At 42.8% G+C, this 20,030-nt stretch overlaps 1 long non-coding RNA gene across 2 annotated transcripts in view; it reads left to right on the top strand.

Annotated features, from left to right (window-relative positions):
- The first annotated feature begins 219 nt into the window (after positions 1-219).
- The window catches only part of LOC131401443 (uncharacterized), a 40,929-nt gene continuing 21,118 nt past the window's right edge, over positions 220-20,030 (top strand). For both annotated transcript variants that reach the window (XR_009217678.1, XR_009217677.1), the window contains exon 1: positions 220-434. This is a non-coding gene — a long non-coding RNA (uncharacterized LOC131401443). The remainder of the gene's footprint in view (positions 435-20,030) is intronic.

The following is a 20,030-nucleotide window of genomic DNA, read 5'->3' as shown; positions in this document are numbered from 1 at the left end:
AGCACTCCATTTCCTAGAAATGTGACCAAGCTTAACCCTAGTTGGATCCATGGGAATTATTTAAGTGACATGAACACCATGACACTTCCTGTGTTACTCCGTTAAACATCCTCCTTGACTGCAGGAGAAAGACAACTGCCTTTGTCCAATCATTGTGCACTCATGGAATTTGAGTTTTCTTGTGAATTTCAAGTTTGCTTTCTGTTAACAGGAAAGGGACCACATTGACCCGGGGGCATTTCAGTTTGTTTCCCCGCAGGGAGCCAGCTGAGTGAGTATTGAACTCCCACCTGCCCCGGCAGTGTGAGCTGGCTGGAGCTCATTAAACCAAAGGGCGGCAGCCCTTCAGATTTGCCAGAACTGCTGAACAGCTGAGCGAGTTCCTTCTGATCCACGGAGCATGCTCACAGGGGTTTCCTTATCTGAGCCTCAAGGTAAGTCCAACTCTGTACCCAGAAGCAGCTCCCTCAGTCTCTAATCAGAGGAACCCCCAAGGAAGTATGAGGCCTGTGATGTAAGCGGGGCAAGCAGTCCTGGTTTTCTCATTTGTGGAAACAACTTCAAGCCCCCGGCCCCCTGCCACAACAGGCACCAGCTCCCAGCTCCTGTTTTTTCATGGGCTGGGAGCTGGAGAAGGGTACAGTGATCTAAGCAGACTCCTTGAGGGAGCAAGGACACCCTTTGGTGATGGTAGTTTAACTGCGCCCCATGTGGAGGCTTATTCAAGGCCAGTCATCAAGTCACTCAGAAGAAAATATTTGTAACTTCCAAGGGTTCTGTTCGAGAATGTGTTGTGTGATCTTTTTGCACCAAGGTTTGGGGAGGCTGCAGCCTGACGAGTGGCCCAGAGCTGAACACCGTTGGCATCTGTGAGAGTGAAGGGCAGTTAGAATTGTTAGTCTGAGAGGGAATATTAAAGTGGGAAAGGTGTCAATATGAGGTGGCCAGGTTCACTGGAGAGCTCATACAGGGTTAGGAAAGAGAAAATGTGAAATCTGCTCAGCAAGTGATCAATCCTGACTTACCCCACTAATTGGGGTGTAACTTCGATAAGGGATACCTTCTAGTTTGGTGATGGAGCATCACATGACTTTCTGAATTGTGCTGGTTCCAGATTGATTTCTTACCTCATTTACCTGTTTATCGTTTGGTTTCTACCCTGTCCGCTTCCCCCAAAGGATTGGAGGCAGCTTTCTTCCTTAGTTAATTTTCAATGCAGGACCATTTTGAAAGGACTTTTCACACTACTAGCAGCAGCAGGAGCCAGCCAGGCTGCGGAAGGAGGGCCGGGCCCCCAGTTTGGTTACTGAACTATTCAATACGACAAGTATTTATGGGGCACCTGTGTGCTTAGCTCTGTGGGTCTACAAAAGAGAGAGAAAGGCTGTCTCTGTCCTTTCTACTTGGCCCAATCCACTCCCAGGGCCTCGGGAAGTTTAAGGGGTGGGGAGCAAAGGTGAGAACCTCAGAACAAAAGCAGACATGTGGCAATTAGGAACTCAGGAGCCTCCTTTAGAAACTGGAAGATGGAGGGGTCCTTTTAGAGATCACCACCTGTGCTTCCCAAACTGAGGTCCGCAGACCCCCAGGACTCAAGGATAGTGTGCTGGGGGTGGGGTGCGGCTTGAAACCACTGGAGAAACATTATGTCTTCTTACTTAAAGATATTGATTTGAGAGCAGAGGCAGGGAGAGAACTCTTTTTTTTTTTTCTTTTATACCTGTTATTTTTATATTAAAACAAGCACATGTGCATTTTAAACCTGAAAACATGAGATTTCAAAGAAATCCCCTGCTTATGGCAGGTTGCTTCAGATTATGCTGTGAACCAGCCTCCCCCACTCCCTGTCAGTGGTACTTGTGTAAGCTTTGAGTGATGTTTCAATGGGAAAATTTAAGAAGCACAAAGACAGCTCTGTGACCCAGTGCTGCCCAATAGAAATACAATGTGTGCCACATGTATAATTGACATTTTCTGGTGGCCACATTAAAAAGAAAAAAGGAAGAGGTGAACTTAGTTTTAGTAATATATTTGCTTTAACCTGATATACCCAAAATATTATCGTTTCAACATGTAATCAATATTTTAAAAAATTATTAATGAGATCATTTACGTTTTTTATTTTCATACTAAGCCTCGAAATCTGGTGTGTATTTTACACTGACCACGCATCTCAATCCAGACTAGCCACATTTCCAGTGCTCAGTAGCCACATGTGGCCAGTGAAAACACTGTTGAACAGAGCTGGCCTCACCTGCTCATTTTACAAATGAGGAAATACAGCCATGCCCCAGGGTTATAGTTTGTGGTCTGCCTTCCTAAACTTTCCCCACAAAACTGGATTCTTCTCTCAGCTTGTTCCTCTTCCTTTATGGTATGACTGTTCTTACTTTCAGAGGCAGGCAGGCAGACAGATGCACATGCGCACGTGCACACACACACGCACACACACGCATGCACGCAGTATTTGCTCTTATGCTTTGCCTTTTACTTTCCACTCTCCTTTCAACACCACTTTCCTAGCCCCACACAACCCGAGATTCTCTATCCTGTGGCCTGTTGTCCAGGGTCCAGCCTTCTAGACTTACAGACCAGACAACCCAACCCCTGGTCAGAAGTTAATGGGTGCTAATGTGTTCAGATGTGAAACCCCCTCTATCCCCACCCCAGCCCACTTCACACACACTCATGGATTTTAAAAGAGGCATTCTGGAAATCGGAGCCTTATCCCAACTCTGGACTGTGGGAAATTTTACACACTAGAGCTGCAGCAGTGGAAAGGGGCGTTAAGGGTGGGGTTGTTAAACGCTGTTACACAAGTATGCATAGTCATTGTTAAAACAAATGAGAAAATACAGTGACTATAAAGGAAGAAAAAGAAACTCACCCACAATCCCTCTACCCACACATAAGCACTGCTCCTAGTATTTCCTTCCTGCAGGAGGCCTTTTGATGGGCCTCATAAGCTTACAAGGAGGTCTAGCCCTGACTGGGACCGCGGTAGCAGTAACGCTCACTTGGTGCATTTCCCACAGCCGGGGCTGCTTGCAAGACCTTCCTAAGGAAGTATAACTCTCCCAGCCCCTTCCCACAGGAATCCCCTCCTTAAAAACATGAAATAAAATGGAGACTATCCCACTCTGCTTCCTCCTTGCCATCTCTAGTGCAGCCTGAAGCTGTTCCCTCCTCCGCAGGCCGGGAGCCCCTTTCCCTGGGCCCCTGTGCAGACACGGGCCCAAGCTGCTGCAGCAGGAAGCACTGCGGTGGGGGCTTGCATTGTCCGCCTCCTCTGAGGCAGGGGCAGCCTGTGGAGGTTCCTTGACCTCAGTGGCCCCAGGCTGACCCCCTGCCAGAGGAGAGGAGCCGGACTGCCAAGAATGCAGTGGAATCCCGCTGAGGCTGGAGCCGAGGCTCGAGAAAATGTGCGGAATGCCATTTGTTAAGACACACTGGCTTTTGCACAGAAAAGCTCTTTGGGCTTCAACAAAGGTAGGACGCATTGTTTCAGGACGAAGGGTCTGATCCAAGTTCACTTCAGTCTGTCTCAAAAGGAGGACGCCAGCTCATTAAAAACAGCAAAGCAGCCGTGCTGCAGAGATGACTTGAACTTGACAAAGTTCCCACCGTCTCCATTTTGAGCCTGATGTCAAATCTCACGTTAAAAAAAAACAAAATTACAAAAAACCCTTGGGCTGTTCACAAAATGGGCATTCTTATAAGGATAAGTCCACTGTGATATACAGTGGAAGGAAAAGACTTAGAAATTACTATTATTTAGAAAATTATTTGGAAATTATCATAATTATTAATTTGCCTTAACTTGAGATTCCCTTCTGGTGATGGGGGAGGCTGTGTGCTGGGAAGAGGCATGTGGTAAAGCAACGTCAGAACTAGACTCGGGCTGCCTCACATTTGCCTAATACTTTCAAGTTGACAAACATTTTTAAATCAAGTCATTCTTTCACATATTTAAATAAAGTGTAACCCTGGAAATAACCTAAGAGGTATGGGCTGTTATTATGGTGAGATGAGGAAACTGAGGCCACTAGGAGGTGAAGGGACTAGCCCACGCTGACAAGGCTTATAGAGTAAAAATAATGTTAATAACAATCATCATCATCATCATCATCATCATCCTACCACCAATAACAGCTGACATGTATAGTGCTTCCTTTGTGCCAGATACTGTTCTAAGGGCTTTGAGCATATTTTCTCATTACACTACCCACAGTCCTATAAGGGAAGGTATTCTTCTTCTTCCCATTTTATAAATGAGGAAACTGCAGCACAAGGATGTTCAGTACGTTGCCTCGAGTCACACAGCTAGTGTGTGTCAGAACACATATTTGAACCCAGACCTCTCCAACTCCTAGTCCTGGCTCCTGCCACCCTTTTTTTTTTTTTTTAATAATTCTATTTTTTAATAATTCTTTTGTTCCCCCAAAGCCCCAGTAGATAGTTGTTATGTCATAGCTGCACTTCCTTCTAGTTGCTGTATGTGAGATGCGGCCTCAGCATGGCTGGAGAAGCGGTGCGTCGGTGCATGCCCAGGATCCGAACCTGGGCTGCCAGCAGCAGAGCGCATGCACTTAACCACTAAGCCACGGGGCCGGCCCTCACCTTTTCTTCTTAGCAGAGTGGAAAGAGTATTTGAGAAATGTGGATACTGGTCCATTGCAACTCTGTCGTGTTTGACCCCAAAACACATTTCTTCTTTTACCATTGAGTGAGTGACTACTATATGTACGGCCATGCGGGACTGCTATGTGTGTGGCTCTGTGTGTGTGTGTGTGTGTGTAGGGGAGATGGTGGTGGTGAGAGGTGAAAGAGATCTTCAAGAAATTTATGTATGTATTATAAATTTATTTATTGTTCCTGTCCCCACAGTTTATGCTCTAGGATGATAGACAAATGTGTAAATATCTAACGAGGTGGAGTGTGCAAAAGGGCTCAAGGGAGGTATTGGTAATCTACTGGGGGATCCAGTGCCTCAGCTTAATGTGAGAAGGGGAGAGAGGGAGTAAGCTTCCCCCTGGAAACAGCAACAAGGGTGGACATGGGACCACGCAGAGCAAGACCAGGCAAGAGCAAGAAGCTCCATGTGATTGGAGCACAGGGTGTGGGGAGGCTTGAAATAGTGAAAGGCAAGTCCAGAAAGGCTATTGAGGGCCCGATGTTTGAATGGAATGCTGAAGTTTAACTTTTATCCTGTAGGTGATGGGGAACCATTGAGTGATTTTGAGGAGAGGAATAAGAAAATGATGCGATGTATGCTTTCTAAGGAAGAGTATAGGAGAGGCTGGGGGAAGCAACTTCATTTGGAATGCTGAAAGATGGTCCTGAGTTCCAAGCTGAATAAGAGACATCAGATATTTCCTATCAACTACAACTTGTGCCTCCAGCCACCACCTCTGAGATTCCAATTTGGAGGAGTAAAATCATGGAAATGATCTATTAACTTATTTCTTGGAAAGAAATAAACAAGACCTGTTAGAGGGCATTCCAGCCCACTCCTAACACCTACTTTATTAGTTTCCTCATGTTGCTGTAACAAATTATTACAAAGTTACTGGCTTAAAATCGCGCAGATTTATGATCTTAAAGTTCTGGAGGTCAGAAGAATTAAAATCAAGTTATCGGCAGGGCTGTGTTCCTTCTGGAGGCTTCACCACAGAATCTGTTTCCTTCCCTTTTTGAGTTGTAGAGGCTGCCTGCATGTCTTAGTGGATGGTCCTCCTTCTGCTTTCAAAGCCAGAAATGCAGCATTTTCAAATCTCCCTCTGACCTCTGCTTCCACTGTTGTGTCTCCTTCTCTGACTCTGATCTTCCTGTCTCCTTCTTATAAGGACCAGGTGATGACATTGGATCCACCTGGATAGTCTAGGCTAATCACCTCAACTCAGGATCCTTAACTTAATCACATCTGCGAAGTCCCTTTTGCCATTCAAAGTATCAGGTTCTGAGGATTAGGCTGTGGGCATCTTTGGAGGGGGTATTATTTACCCTGCCATGCCTACGCTCCTTTAAGTCATCTATTTCTCAAGCACCTTACAGAAAAATGGGTGTCCATCAGCGGTAACTGTTTAGGTTTTCTTCCTGGTACTTGGTGAAACTCTGGGGGAGACATCATATGGGCCAGTAGTGGTACTCTCCGTGACTCACCCCCACCACTCACAGAAGAACCTGATGATGAGACAGGGTCATTGACCTCCGAAAGGAGCCACTTGGGGCCCCTGACTGGGCTACTGCTGAGTTCAGAATTGAGAATTTGATTTAAGAATTAAGAGAACCTCAAAAGAGCTTAATTCAAAGACTTTCACTGAGCTGCTATTTTTTTTTTTTTTTTTGGCCAGGGACTATGCTAGGTGCTAGGAATATAACTGTGAATAAGAGTTGGCCCTGCCCTCAAGATGCTCACAATCTAGTGGGGAAGGCAGACAAATTAACAATACCATGCAATACCATGTGACAAGTGTCCCTGTGGCTGCATAGCCTCCAGAAGGTTGAAGACTCCATGAAGCCCTTGGGGAGGCCTGGAGGTGCTAAGCTGATCCAATGGAAGGAGGAACCAATAAAGAGCTAACATACATTGAGAGCTTTAAAATTAACCTAAGCACTTTATATACATGAACTCATTTAATATGCATAACTATCATTATGCCCACTTTACAGATGAGAAAACTGAGGCACAGAGAAGTGAAGTGACTTGTCCAAGGTCACACAACTGGCAAGCGGCAGAGCTGGGATCCAGGCAGACTGGCTTCAAAGACCATGCTTTTAACCACAATGTTATAATGCTCCCTAAATAAAGATGCCATGCTTGGGTTGGCTCCCAGGGGGCTGGGATTACTGAGGTAGATCTCCAGACTAAAGTAGAGCTGCGCCTGACTTGAATCCCTGAAAAATTTGTTCTTGAAAATAACCTTGAGCTGTAGCCTAAGAGCTGGCGTTCCCTTGCCTAACCGGGAGATGTCAGAGGCAGCAAGGAGCTCACAGGGTAGCCCGTTGGGAATGTTAGGCTTTGGAATTCGGCTATTTTCTTCTGTTACTCTAGCCCCTGAGGAACTGGGGGACTGCAAACTGGTTTTCTTGTTTCACCTAAAGAAAACAAAACAGGAAAGGCAAATGGGATGATGAAAAGAAAAATTCACTGATTGTATTCCTGAAAGAGAGCAAAGTGCTTTTAGCACTCTGAGCGAACACTTCCCTTCTCCTTAGGGGAGTTAACTAAGAATTGACTAGATAAATATCTTGACTGTATGCTGGTCCCTCTAATTTAAACCTTTTCCATTTGAATTTTGGACAAGGGTTGAGTTAAAGCTTCTTTTGTTCTAGCAATGAATAAATGGTTTGCTGAGCAAATTAATGGTGTAAACCCAAATGGCTGGATGAATTAAAGAGAACAAATGTGTCACCCCCCTCAAGCACTGCAGACGTATACACTGACGTAAAAAATAAGATGCTGATTAAAAATCATTCTTACTCATTCAGCGGATCCTCCAAGGAGTTCTATGTAGTCGTTTTGTTAGGCTAAACCTAATGACTGTATGAAAATAACCTTGGAACCAGCTTGTGGGGTCTGGCATACCCCACCTCTGCTTTAGATCACTTTGTGTATGCATATAATAAGCTTTAGGGCTTGAGCATTCCTTGACGTTTAGTTTAGTTATTTTATCAACCGTTTTCAAAGCGATCTTTAAAAGACTTCTTCCCCCCCTCATATTTCATGGCATTATTTGAGCTAAGTGTATTTTGAATATGTATTGCAGCTGATCCTCTGGAAGTAATGTGGAAGGTTTTGAATGGTGTGGTTCTGGGGCCTAGACTGGCCTTCCCCCAGACGAATACCTACCTGTCTTTGGTCAGCTGCCCACTGGCCACTCCCCCGATGATTGCCCAGGAGGAGCGGCTGCCCTCCCCATGCCTGCTGCACCTGGTGCAGACTTCTCCCACTGTGCCCACCACGCCGCCCAGCACATGCTTTGTCTACATGTCTGTCTCCTTCACTACCCTCTGTAATGCCTCCAGGGCAGGGGCCCTTTCTAATTTTTTTCTAAAGCTTTTAACAACTATTTCAATTACACAAGTAATACCTGAAAACTGTTTCATTGTATTAAAAAAAAAAAGAGATAGGACAGCATTTCCCCTTCATTCTTGTGGTCTCATTCCCTCCATATCTATCCAAATCCTTCTGTTTTAAGTTTTATTTTTAATTGTGATTACAAGCACATGACATTAAATTTACCATCTTAATCATTTTTAAGTATACAGTTCAGTAGTAAGTATATTCACATTGTTGTGCAACAGATCTCTAAAACGTTTTTTTCTTGCAAAACTGAAACTCTATGCCCATTAAACACTATTTCCCCCTGCCCGCTCTCCCCTCCCCCCACCCCTTAGCAACTGTTACCTTTCTACTTTCTGTCTCTGTGAATTTCACTACTCTAGGTACCTCATATAAATAGAATCATACAATATTTGTCCTTTTGTGACTGGCTTATTTCACTTAGCATAATGACTTCAAGGTTCATCCACGTTGCAGCATGTGTTAGAATTTCCTTCCTCTTTAAAGTTGAATAATATTCCATTATATGGCTATACGTTTTGTTTATCCATTCATCCATCACTGGACATTTGTGAGGCCATTTTTTGGCTACTGTGAGTAATGCAGCAAGGAACATGGGTATACAGATATCTCTTTGAGATCCTATGTTGAATTCTTTTGTATATCTACCCAGAAGTGGGATTACTGGATCATATGGTAATTGTATTTTTAATTTTTTGTGAAACTACCATACTGTTTTCCATAGCAGCTACACCATTTTACATTCCCACCAACAATGCACAAGGGTTCCCATTTCTCTGCATCCCTGCCAACACTTGTTGTTTTCTGTTCTTTTGATAGTGGCCATTCTAATGGGTGTGAGGTGATATCTCCCTGCGGCTCTCATTTGCATTTCTCTAATGATTACTGATGTTGAGCCTCTTTTCATATGCTTATTGGCCATTTGTATATCTTCTTTAGAGAATTGTTGAAATCCTTTGCATATTTTTCATCAGCTTATTTTTGGTTGTTGAGTTGTATCAGATATATGATTTGCAAATATTTTCTCCCATTACATAGGTTGCCTTTTCATTTTGTTGATTGTTTCCTTTGATGCACAAAAGTTTTTAAGTTTAATATAGTTCCATATATCTATTTTTGTTTTTATTGCCTGTGCTTTTGGTGTCATATCCAAGAAATCATTGTCAAATCCATTGTGTTGAAGCTTTTTATCTATGTTTTCTTCTAGGAGTTTTATAGTTTTGGGTCTTAAGTTTAGGTCTTTAATACATTCTGAGTTAATTTTTGTATATGGTGTAAGGTAAAGTAAGATTTTTGCATATGGTATAAGATAAGGACTCAACTTCATTCTTTTGCATGTGGATGTCGAGTTTTCCATACACCATTTGTTGAAGGTACTATCCTTTCCCTCTTGTATGGTCTTGGCATCCTTGCCTAAGGTCATTTGACCATATATGCAAGGGTTTATTTCTGGGCTCTATATCTTGTTCCATTGGTCTATATGTCTGTCTTTATGACAATACCACACAGTCTTGATTGCTGTTACTCTGTAGTGGGTTTTGAAGTAGGAAATGTGAGGCCTCCAACTTTGTTCTTTTTTTTCCCAAGATTGTTTTAGTTAATTGAGGTCCCTTGAGATTCCATATGAATTTTAGGATTTTTTTTTTCTATTTCAGCAAAAAGTGCCATTGGCATTTTGTTGAGGGTTGCATTGAATCTGTAGATCTCTTGGGTAGTATAGACATTTTAACAACCTTATTTCTTCCAATCCACATACACAGGATATCTTCCATTTAGTTGTATCTTCTTTGATTTATTTTAGCAAATTTTTTTTTTTTTTTTTTTTTTTAGTTTTCAGTATACAGGTCTTTTGTCTCCTTGGTTAAGTTTATTTAAGTATTTTATTCTTCTTGATGCCAGTGTAAATGGGATTGTTTTCTTAATTTCCTTTTCAGGTTGGTCATTTTTAGTTTATAGAAATGTAATTGATTTTTCTGTGTTAATTTTGCATTCTGCAACTTTACTGAAATTGTTTATTAGTTTTAACAGTTTTTTTAATGTGGAATATTTAGAGTTTTCTACATATAAGATCATGTCATCTGCAAACATAGATAACTTGACTTCTTCCTTTCTAATTTAGATGTCTTTTATTTCTTTTTCTTATCTAATTGCTCTATCTAGGCCTTCCAGTACTATGTTGAATACAAGTGGCAAGAGTGGGCATCCTTGTTTTTTTCCTGATCTTAGGGGAAAAGTGTTCAGTCTCTTTCACTATTGAATATGATGTTAGCTATAGCCTTTATTATATTGAGGTAGTTTCCTTCCTTTCCTAGGTTGTTGATTGTTTTTATCATGAAAAGGTGTTGAATTTTGTCAAATGCCTTTTCTGCATCAATTGAGGTGATTATGTGGTTTTTGTCCGTCGTTCTGTTAATATGGTATATTGTGTTAATTGATTTTTATATGTTGAATTATCCTTGCATTCTAGGTGTCAATCCAATTTGGCCATGGCGTATAATCCTTTTAATGTGCTATTGAATTTGGTTTGCTAGTATTTTGTTGAGGATTTTTGCATTAAAATTCATCAAGGATATTGGTCTGTAGTTTTTTTTGCGGTGTCTTTGTCTGGCTTTGGTATCAGGGTAGTGCTGACCTCACAGAATGAGTTTACAAGTGTTCCCTCCTTTTTATCCAGATCCTTTTCATGCATTTACATAGGAGTGTATATGTCCAGAAATCTGTAGTTTTGTTTAGAATGTTTTCTTAAAACTTAAATGATATCAGACCAGGCAGATTTTTTTTTTTTTTGTCATGCAACAGTCTGGCTTGGAGAGCTTTCCGTAGAGGTACATATAGAGCTCTCCCCATTCTTTTAAGCTGCTGCACAGTCTTCAATCGATATTTAATTGTCTCCTATATCTCAGGCACTGTGCTAAACTCTAGATGTCAGAGGGAAGAACATAGGTGCTGGGATACAGCTGTGAACAAGACAGGCAAGACCTCTGCCCTCAGGGAGCTTACATTCTAGTTGAAAGAGAGAGATAGTAACACGATCTGTAAGATAATTTCTGATTATGGTAAATGCTATAAAGGAAATAAACGGATCATGTGATGACATGGCCTGGAGGTTGGAAGGCTCTTGAGTTGGTCAGGCAAGGCTTCAGGGAGCCATCCATGTGACATGTAAATGTTTGTTGAATGAATGAGTGAATAAGTAAATAAAATATTGACAGAATGAATAAATAGAAGTAAGTTATTTTCTGGCATAAACATAGGTTTATCATTCTGTAATGTATACAGCTCTGTATAGCTATGGCTATCTATAGAGAGTTACTGTCCTCCAAGGATAGGTCATGGGGTGGGTAGGACCAGATGTCCCAAGGTTAGATGCTGCTCTAACTCAAGAAGGAGCCTACATGAGTCACCTTTGAAGACCAGGATTTTTGCTATTGGGTAATTTTAGGCTTTGCAATTCACAGGCAGATGCCCTTCTCCTAAGGGGAGGGTTTGAGAGATAAGGTGCCATGAGCTTGGTGTGGATAAAGTCACCTGCATACCACCATCTGGCATAGGCAATGACAAGATATGTGCCTGCAGGGAAGGTTGAACTGAGAAAGAGGGGTGAGTTGAAAGGTACAGGAAAAAGTGAGGAGGAGCTGGGGTGGCATCAGACCTTCCCAAAACAGGGCCACCACTGGAGATGGATCACGTATCAGCTCCATCTCTTTATCTAAGGCTGACAAAGAGTGAGAAAGCCCCTATTAAGCCTCCATTTCCTCCCTCACTGGGAGGGAGAGAGATCGGAGCAGCTCTGTCAGGAAGGTGGGAGAGCTGGGGGAGCCAGTGGAGACAAAGCTGATGTCAGAGCCAAAGACACCATCCTCAGTGACACTGTTACCTTTTTGGTGCTGTGCAGATAGGAGTGGCTATGGGCTTCGAGTGGCCAGCCCATAGAATATTCTGTGGCTTTACTCCTAGAAGGATGACAGTAGCAACTTTTGGCCAGAGATGAGACTTCTCACTTGTTGAGGTCTTGTATAATGGCACCCGTGGGGATTTGGCTGGGATTTCATGAATCACTAACCTGGTAGGGAGTTCTGATGTTTCTCTTTGGATCCTAAATGAAAGTTACATATCCATGGATATATATATATATATTCTCTCTGAAAGTTCATTGCATGACTGTGGCCCATTAAACATATTTCCCCAATCAGGCATAGATTCAAACCACTTGAAGTATGTGCCATTAAAAAACTGAATTGGGAGTTGGGAGTCCTGGATCTCAGCCTGTGGCATTTCACATGCCCTCCAACCTCTTTGAACAGTAGTTTCCTCATCTATAAAATGATGAGGCTGGACTAGATGATTTCAACTGCTCCTTTCAGCATGAGATTCAACGATTATATGACTTTTGCAAATGTAGATATTCCTCTGGGGCCCGTGGTGATTTTGTGCAAACCACAAAGGTCAAATGTGCCCAAGCCTCTTGGGTTTGGAGGAGGAAATATAGTACATTATTTACAAGATTCCCTAGATTCTGAAGTAGTTGGGTTTGTCAAATATGCAATGAAGAAGGAAATTAGAAACACAAGATTAAACATGAAGGGACGAGAAGAAAAGATCAAAGCTTTGGAGCTTTATAACCCAGTTGCAAAGTATAGCTGTCAGGGACTGCCCTCCACACCCTCCCCTCCAACCCACTCCCACTCCCTCTGCTACTCTCCCACCCCACGCCCCTCCCGCTAGCTGGAGATAGGGCCTGAGTGGGACTGCTGAATAAGGGCCATAGAGCTGGGCCCTATTCAGTGGCCCTTCCCTACCCTTTAGGGACTGTGTGAGCACAGTCAGCTGGATCTTTAGACCCAAGAGAGCCTCTCATCTAATTGCCCTCTTCTCTTTTTTCCTAACTCTGGAGGACCAGGCTTCATTCCAGGCAGAATCTCACAGAATAGGTCAGTGACTCTGGTGGTCAAAGTTTGGGATATCTCAAGTTTTTCCATTTTGGACTCATTTGCTCCCAATGGTGTGAAAATCTCCTTTCAACGAATTTTTCCCTTGAATGTTCCGTCATAATAAGAGATGGCTATAGAGTTGGATCTAGTTCTCTTCACTCCAGATGAATCTAAGGTAACATTAAATGAAACTATTTTGTCAATGTAATGGAGCAAAGAAACTAAAGGGATGTATATCCCCCACCCCTGCCTCAGAAGTTAAGTGCAGGGAATAGAAGTTAGGCAAATAGTTTTTTAGAGGTTTTTAATTTTTGTAGTAATTTTTTTAAACAAAGAATATCAGTTTGGAATGTTCTGCTTTTTATTTTGATGTCACTTAGTCTAGAGGAGGCAGCCAATGGTGGGAGTCCTCAGCAGGACTTGCATTGCACGGCCATACCACCCTAAATGTGCAGATCTCATCTGATCCCGGAAGCTAAGCAAGGTCAGGCCTGGTTAGTACTCGGATGGGAGAAAGTGGTTGAGAAGCTAGCAGATGAGGAAAGTAGGAAGAAATGAAGAGATGCATGGGGTGGCACGTATGCTAATGAGATGAGAGTGCAAGAGGAACGGCAAGAAAGAGACTCACGAGGAGGGAAAGTGAGACAGAAGGTGGTGGTGATGCAACTCAAAGAAATTAAAATATTTAAAGTAAGAGCCGACTCATTTATCTTTTTCCTTAGATCCAGCTGGAGAGACTTGATTAGGGGTATGGCTTGAAGGCCTGGGAGGCCTGGCCAACACTGGCCTCCTTCCCCGTCTTGCCTGGCCCCTCCCTGACCCTGAGGCTTTGGTCCGAGGGTTCTCTCAATTCTGACCTCTTGCTCTGGTGCGCTGCGTGCCCTTCCTCTACCTCCCTCCACTTCTGGCTCCTTCTGCCCTTGCTCCTGTTCTCTCTTTCCTTGGCTTTTCCCCCCACTTTGCCAGCACCACTTCCCTTCAAGCTGGCCTGAGGTCCCCCATTTTTAAGGCCTCTAACAAAACTGAGGATTAGGCAGGACCTGAGTTCTCCATGTTAGGGTGACAAAGTTCCAATTAAGGACGTCGAATATGTTGTGTGGTCAGCAGGAATGTTGGCCGTACTCTGCAGGACTGACAAGAAGTCCAGAGCCTGTGAAGTTTGTCAGATGTAGCTCTCACCTCCTGGTGATATCCTCTGGGGCCATGCACAGAGACGCTTCTGATCATTGGCTCCCTGTCTCACTGCAGATAGGTTTTAATCAAGTCACGCTAATGGTATTTCGTCTGTTGCAGTAAGATTTGTAGACTGCCCAGATCGGCAAACGCAGGGGGAAAAACCCCCCAAAACAAATTAAGATCCACTTCATGTTTACTAGCCCAGTGAATGTGCTTTATAGACTCCAAATGTGTAAATCAAGGTTGCCAGCTCTTATGCCTGCAGCTGACTTCCCAAGCCCTGACCCTGTCAGCAACCTGTGGCCCTTCAGTCCCCTGTGAGAAGTGACAACTGTGAGTAAGTTTGCCAAAAGGTGGCAGAAACAGGACTGTACTTTATGAGCCCTAAAGAGATAGTGAGCATATTTCCAAGCACTCCCCTCAAAAAAAATCAGGACCCGTGATGTGACCAGGCTGAGTGTGCTTACATGAATGGCAAAAGGAAATATTTGAAATCGGGACTGTTGTATAAAATACAGGACATGTGTTTGCCAGAATTATGACAACCACTACTTTCTGTGAACCCAGAGAAGGGCCTCTGCAGGATTGCCAGGGCCCCTTTGAAAACATGGTCTTAGTTCCTACAGCTCTGTTCCCCACCCCCATACCCCGCCAGTTCTCATTCAGCTTTTGGTGGCGTTTAGAAGGCCTTGGTAATCACTGAAGGCAAATGATAGAACACAGATTTTGAAAAGGACAGCTTTGCTGTTGCCAACATCATGGGCATTGTTTGTTAGAGTTTGTTGTTTTTGGACGGAGATAGGAAGAAGGAGGAAGAATTCAATCAAGCCTTCCAGCTAGAACTCCGTGAGCCGCAAGACCTGTATTATGCTGCTGGGCCAGCATCTGCCAGAGCTAAAGCAGGCCCTTTCTTTCTCGGGCTTTCTCTGCCCACTGCTTTCTGGTGTATGCTGCCGCCACACAGAGGCAAACACAGAGATGCTGAAATGTTTTTCAGGACCCCCCTGGCTTTCTTGCAGTGCAGTTTAGATACTTTAAAACAAAAAAAAAACAAAGAGCAAAGTTGAAGTTCCAGAGAAGTTCTTGTGAAACACTGCATTGTAGACAAGGGTTTCCTGGTACAACAGTGGGTTGGTCATAGACTAAGGGTCCAGATAGTCGTTTCCGCCATGACCGTTCTAGGATTCTTTGATGTCAGTGTATCCTATAGAAGAAAAAAGCTGCTGTTTTCTTCAAGGAGAATTTAGTTACCTGTATTAGTGTTTAATTGTGAAATTATGAAGATTATTGCCAACTTTTCATACAAGCAGATGTCACACATAGCATGTCTATGTATGTATGTGTAACTGAGTTACAACATGAACTTGAAGTTCTGCACAGGATTGGGGGTACTTCCTAAGAATATGGTATTTCTTCAGATAAACACTAGGTGGCATGGAGAACTTAATAAATAGAAAACACTAATATCACAAATTGGAAAATAGAGGAAGACCCTCTCCTTCAATTTGCAGCAATGGTAAAATCTCCCTGTCAAAGTTCAACAGAAAAACATCAGCAATATGGCTAATGTTGCTTATTGAGGCATTCCCGAAGAGAGCTGGGCGGGAGGAATTTGTTCACAAAACCTTTTATAATCTTTTCTTGAGTATCATTTTATAAACATGATGATAAATTCAAAAATATAATTGTTACCATGACCAGATTCCTTAATAGAAAACAGTCTATTTCTGTCAGTGTGGACGTGTTTTTCATCTGAGAAATCCTGACAGACTTTTCTCCTCCCTCTTTTCCTTTATGAAATCAGCCAAGGGGGCAGGAGGTGGGGGAAGCAAAGCAGACTCTGATCACTCTTCTCCAAACATCCCTTTGGATAAAAAGGCAAGGTTTTCCCTGCCATTTTGACGTTCCCAACATATTTGTTTCCCTGTGTTCAGGGCTAGAAAGATTATCTTTCCCGTAATGCTGAGTATGAAAACGTAGGGAGCGGGTGTTCTAGTTACAGTTCCATAACTAGATCACTTCTGACAATACCATAACCTCTCCTTTGCTTAGCAAGTCTTGTAGGGAAAAGCAAAGCTCCATCACATGAAGACATTCTTGGCCCAGCAGGTACTGATTATTAGAGAGTGGCCTCTTTAAGGGCCTCTTTTGGCCTTCTAGTAGATGCAAGTCCTAAAACATACACAGTTCCCAGCCATGTAGCAGTACCATGGCCTTGCCCCTGCCAGACAGGCAACAGGCTAGTCAAGTCAGAGGTAGAGGTGATTCTACTCAGAGCAACAGAGAGCAGTGCCTTCCAGGTATAATTTCTAAGAATAAGAGCAGAAAAGTGAGTATTCTGAAAGGCTTCGGCTATGTTAAGGAGAGCTGTCTTGTCACAGCTGAAACCTATGCTGAAATAGCTTGAAATCTCATGCCTAGTCAGAGGACGTGCAGTAAGTAACCAAGACACTGAGGTCTGGTCTTCGTAGAGACAGCAGTCAGGTGCCAGGCAATGTGAGTGTGTGGCTCAGCTCTACCCTTGCCTGGCTGTGTGACCTCTCTGACTCTCGCTGAGCCTCTGCATCCAAAATACCCCTCCTGTGTGAGATGGGAATTATAACAGGGTTGTATGGAGGAGCAGATCAGACTGGAAGGCACTTTGCAGGCCATGCCATACCACGGTATCATTAGTCCAAGCAGGGGAGGGAGAGCCCAGACTGCACTTCTCTTGTCTTCTGACTTTGAGCAGAAGCAGCAAGAACAGGACAGTCCAGTTGTGCAGACTGATCGCAGCAGTGTGAACCTCAGTGACTGCCCTCCCACCCTACATTTAGAAGGTGTCTCCTCACCTACATTTTTGCATTTTTTGTCTCTTGCTCTTGTTCCCTCATAAAGGAAATTCTGCACACAAGATCTTTTCAACCCACTTTAATGTGCAGATTTGCATCAGTCCACTTTCTGTTAAATAAATCATGTTAACTTTCACAGAAGAGAATGTAAACCACACACACACACACACACACACACACACACACACACACACACACTTAACCAGAATTTAGCAGGCATTTTAAACTGAAGGAATATTTTCTTTCCTGTGAGTTTTTGGGACATTATATTAAAAACCGTCACAACCTGGTCTCATTTTCTCTGAAATTTTGGACATCTCTGTTTTTCATGTTTCCTCTCTCCCTGGGAATGAAGAGTCTGCTAATACAATTTCAGTAAGGATTACATCCACTTCGTTAATGTACTGCACTCCTCAGGAGTGATGGACTTGTTTAAAAATAAATCAGGTAAATCCTTTTCTATAAAAATGACCATGCCCTAAATTATCAGTTTTGCAAATGTGGATATTTTTTCTGAGGGAGATTCTCCTTTTTACCCCCGACATTCTATTATGAAAAATTTTAAACATACAGCAAACTTGAAATAATTTTATAGTGAACATCCATATACTTATCACCTAGATTTTGCCACCAATGTCTGACTATATTTGTTTTATTACTAATCTATGGATCCATCCATCCCTCTGCCATCCACTAATGCATCTTATTTTCTTGATGCACTAATGTGGATTTTGGCCTATTGAATTTGCTCAAAATGATATCTGCTGAGACTCTTGCAAAGCGTTCACTCTTTTACCACTTACTTAAAAAGAAAAATCGATGTTCACCTGAAGACTTCATTTTCTCTGATGAGCCTGCTCTGCATAGATACAAACAAACTGCCCTTGTGCTGCCTCGGTCAAAGGATGAAGCACTGCTCTGCGGATGGACTGTTAGCCATGGCCCAGTGAGCTCGAGGTCAACCTGCCCCAGTTCTGTGCTGTGCCTATGGCTCAGACTAAATGAAGGGTTTTCCAGCCTGAGTGACTGGGTACCAGCATGTGCATAGTCTTCCCTCCTCTCCTTCCACTCCATTCTCCCTGAAGTCAAATTAATCTTCAATCTCATTATGATTTCTCTGGACTAGGCGTGGGCCAGCCACAGCTTGCATACCCAAAGTGTCATGCTTTTATTATTTTCACCGGCTTGCAAAGATAGCTGACAACCTAGCCTGGATTTTTGAGCACCCTTCATCCTCCACTTTTATACTTTGGTCTTCCTTTCTAGTGGCCCTTCTTTATCTTACCTACAGAAAATGTATGATACCCCCTCTGACTACCTACTCAGAGCTACCCTTCCTCAAAATACTCTAAAAGTATTCTAAAAAGCTCTAAAAGTACTTCTCGATAAAATTTTTCATTGTCACATTGTAATAGATCTCCCATAGGGGAACATGACTGAGGATTAACTAAAGATATTTATACTAAGGTGTGAGTGGCTGATAGACTCTTATCCACCCAGAGATTAATTACATTTAAAAGAAAGAGGTGCTTATTAGCTCAAATGGATCTTGAAATGGTAGTGTATGTGAGATATCATCATGAGGCCCATCCTAGTGACCCTTGTCTACTTCCAGATCTATGTTCTCTCAGTTCTCTTCACCTCTCTGTGCACAGAACAAGAGTTTGCTATGTCTGACTCTCTCTTCAGAGAAGTTGCTAGCCCTTGCTGTAGAACTCCAGCACAAAAGGCATACCTCTCCCTTTGATTTGAGCTTGTTTCCTGTGCCACTGCCTTGAGTAAATAATATCTTAAAGTGTCTTAGGTAGTTTCTGGTAAGTTTAGGAGTTTTCTAAACATGGAACAGATGCACAGAACATCTGGGTGGTAGGCTCTTGGCAATGCTTCAAGGGTCCCATTGTCCCTGACATCTGGGGCCCATTTGCCAGGGTGGGCATTTGGAGCTTCTAAAGTAAAAAAAAAAAATCTCTCTCTTATTGGCTTATGTCAAATGAAGTTTTAGGGACAAAGACCCCCATATAGTGCTCAAACTTTCTGCCCAAATTTCCAAATCTTCACGGTGCACCAAATGCTTGTTTTTTTTAAATATTATTTATGTATTAGAAAGTTTTATTCAATTATTACAACATAACCATAACATACCCTACAAAACCAAAAAAATTATAATAATCTCTTGTACTTGTTATAGTATATGGTTTTCGAAGCACGTTTATGTATGTTATCTTATTTGATACTTACAGTAGTGCTGATGGATAGGCAGGGCAGATACATAGATATCCACTTTATAGATAAGAAAATGGAGGCCCTGAGAATTGAAATGACTTTCTCAGGGTCACACAGCTAATGAGGGTCAGAACTCAATTTCAGATCTTCTAACTCCTAGACTGTAGGACCACACTAATTGGGTTGATAAGGAAAACCAATTTCTGAGGATATTGCTTGTATGAAATGGAAAGATTTGGGTTGGAGACAGTTGGTATGTGGTCTCTAAGACTGAGCTTTGGATGGTGGCACTTCCATTCTTCCTTGAGAACTGGGCTTATTTAAACTTGGTAGAATGGTCTGTAGGTAAGAATTATTACAGAAAGAGCATGATGTTAAGCTCCAGGGCCAGCGTGTTATATGAGATTTGGGTGGAATCTTTGTGCTGTCCACTCCTACAAAACAGGATTAATCATTCCAGCAGATGACTCACTACTGCACATCTGAAGACAGCAAGGATTAATAGCAGTCCAAGCCTCTTGGCCAAAGTCATCTTCAACTTCGGTTACCTTGTGAATCTCTCAGACCGATCCCTTCATCCTTCTCAGCAGGCCTGAGGGTTCACATTCTTTCTATCTTCTCTACAAATAAGTGCCAACTCTGATCAGTGACAGAAGTTGGATGCTAAGAGTAAACTGGGGAAGTGCCAGTTTCCAAAGTCTTCTCTGAAGACTCTGTTGCATCCTGTCTTCCCAAGAGCCTCTTACCTGCATCCAAGCCAGACATTACAGACAGGGCTTGGTG

The sequence above is a fragment of the Diceros bicornis genome, chromosome X (assembly GCF_020826845.1).
Source record: "Diceros bicornis minor isolate mBicDic1 chromosome X, mDicBic1.mat.cur, whole genome shotgun sequence".
NCBI classification, from domain to species: Eukaryota; Metazoa; Chordata; class Mammalia; order Perissodactyla; family Rhinocerotidae; genus Diceros; species Diceros bicornis.
This window is presented reverse-complemented; position numbering and strand designations above follow the sequence as displayed.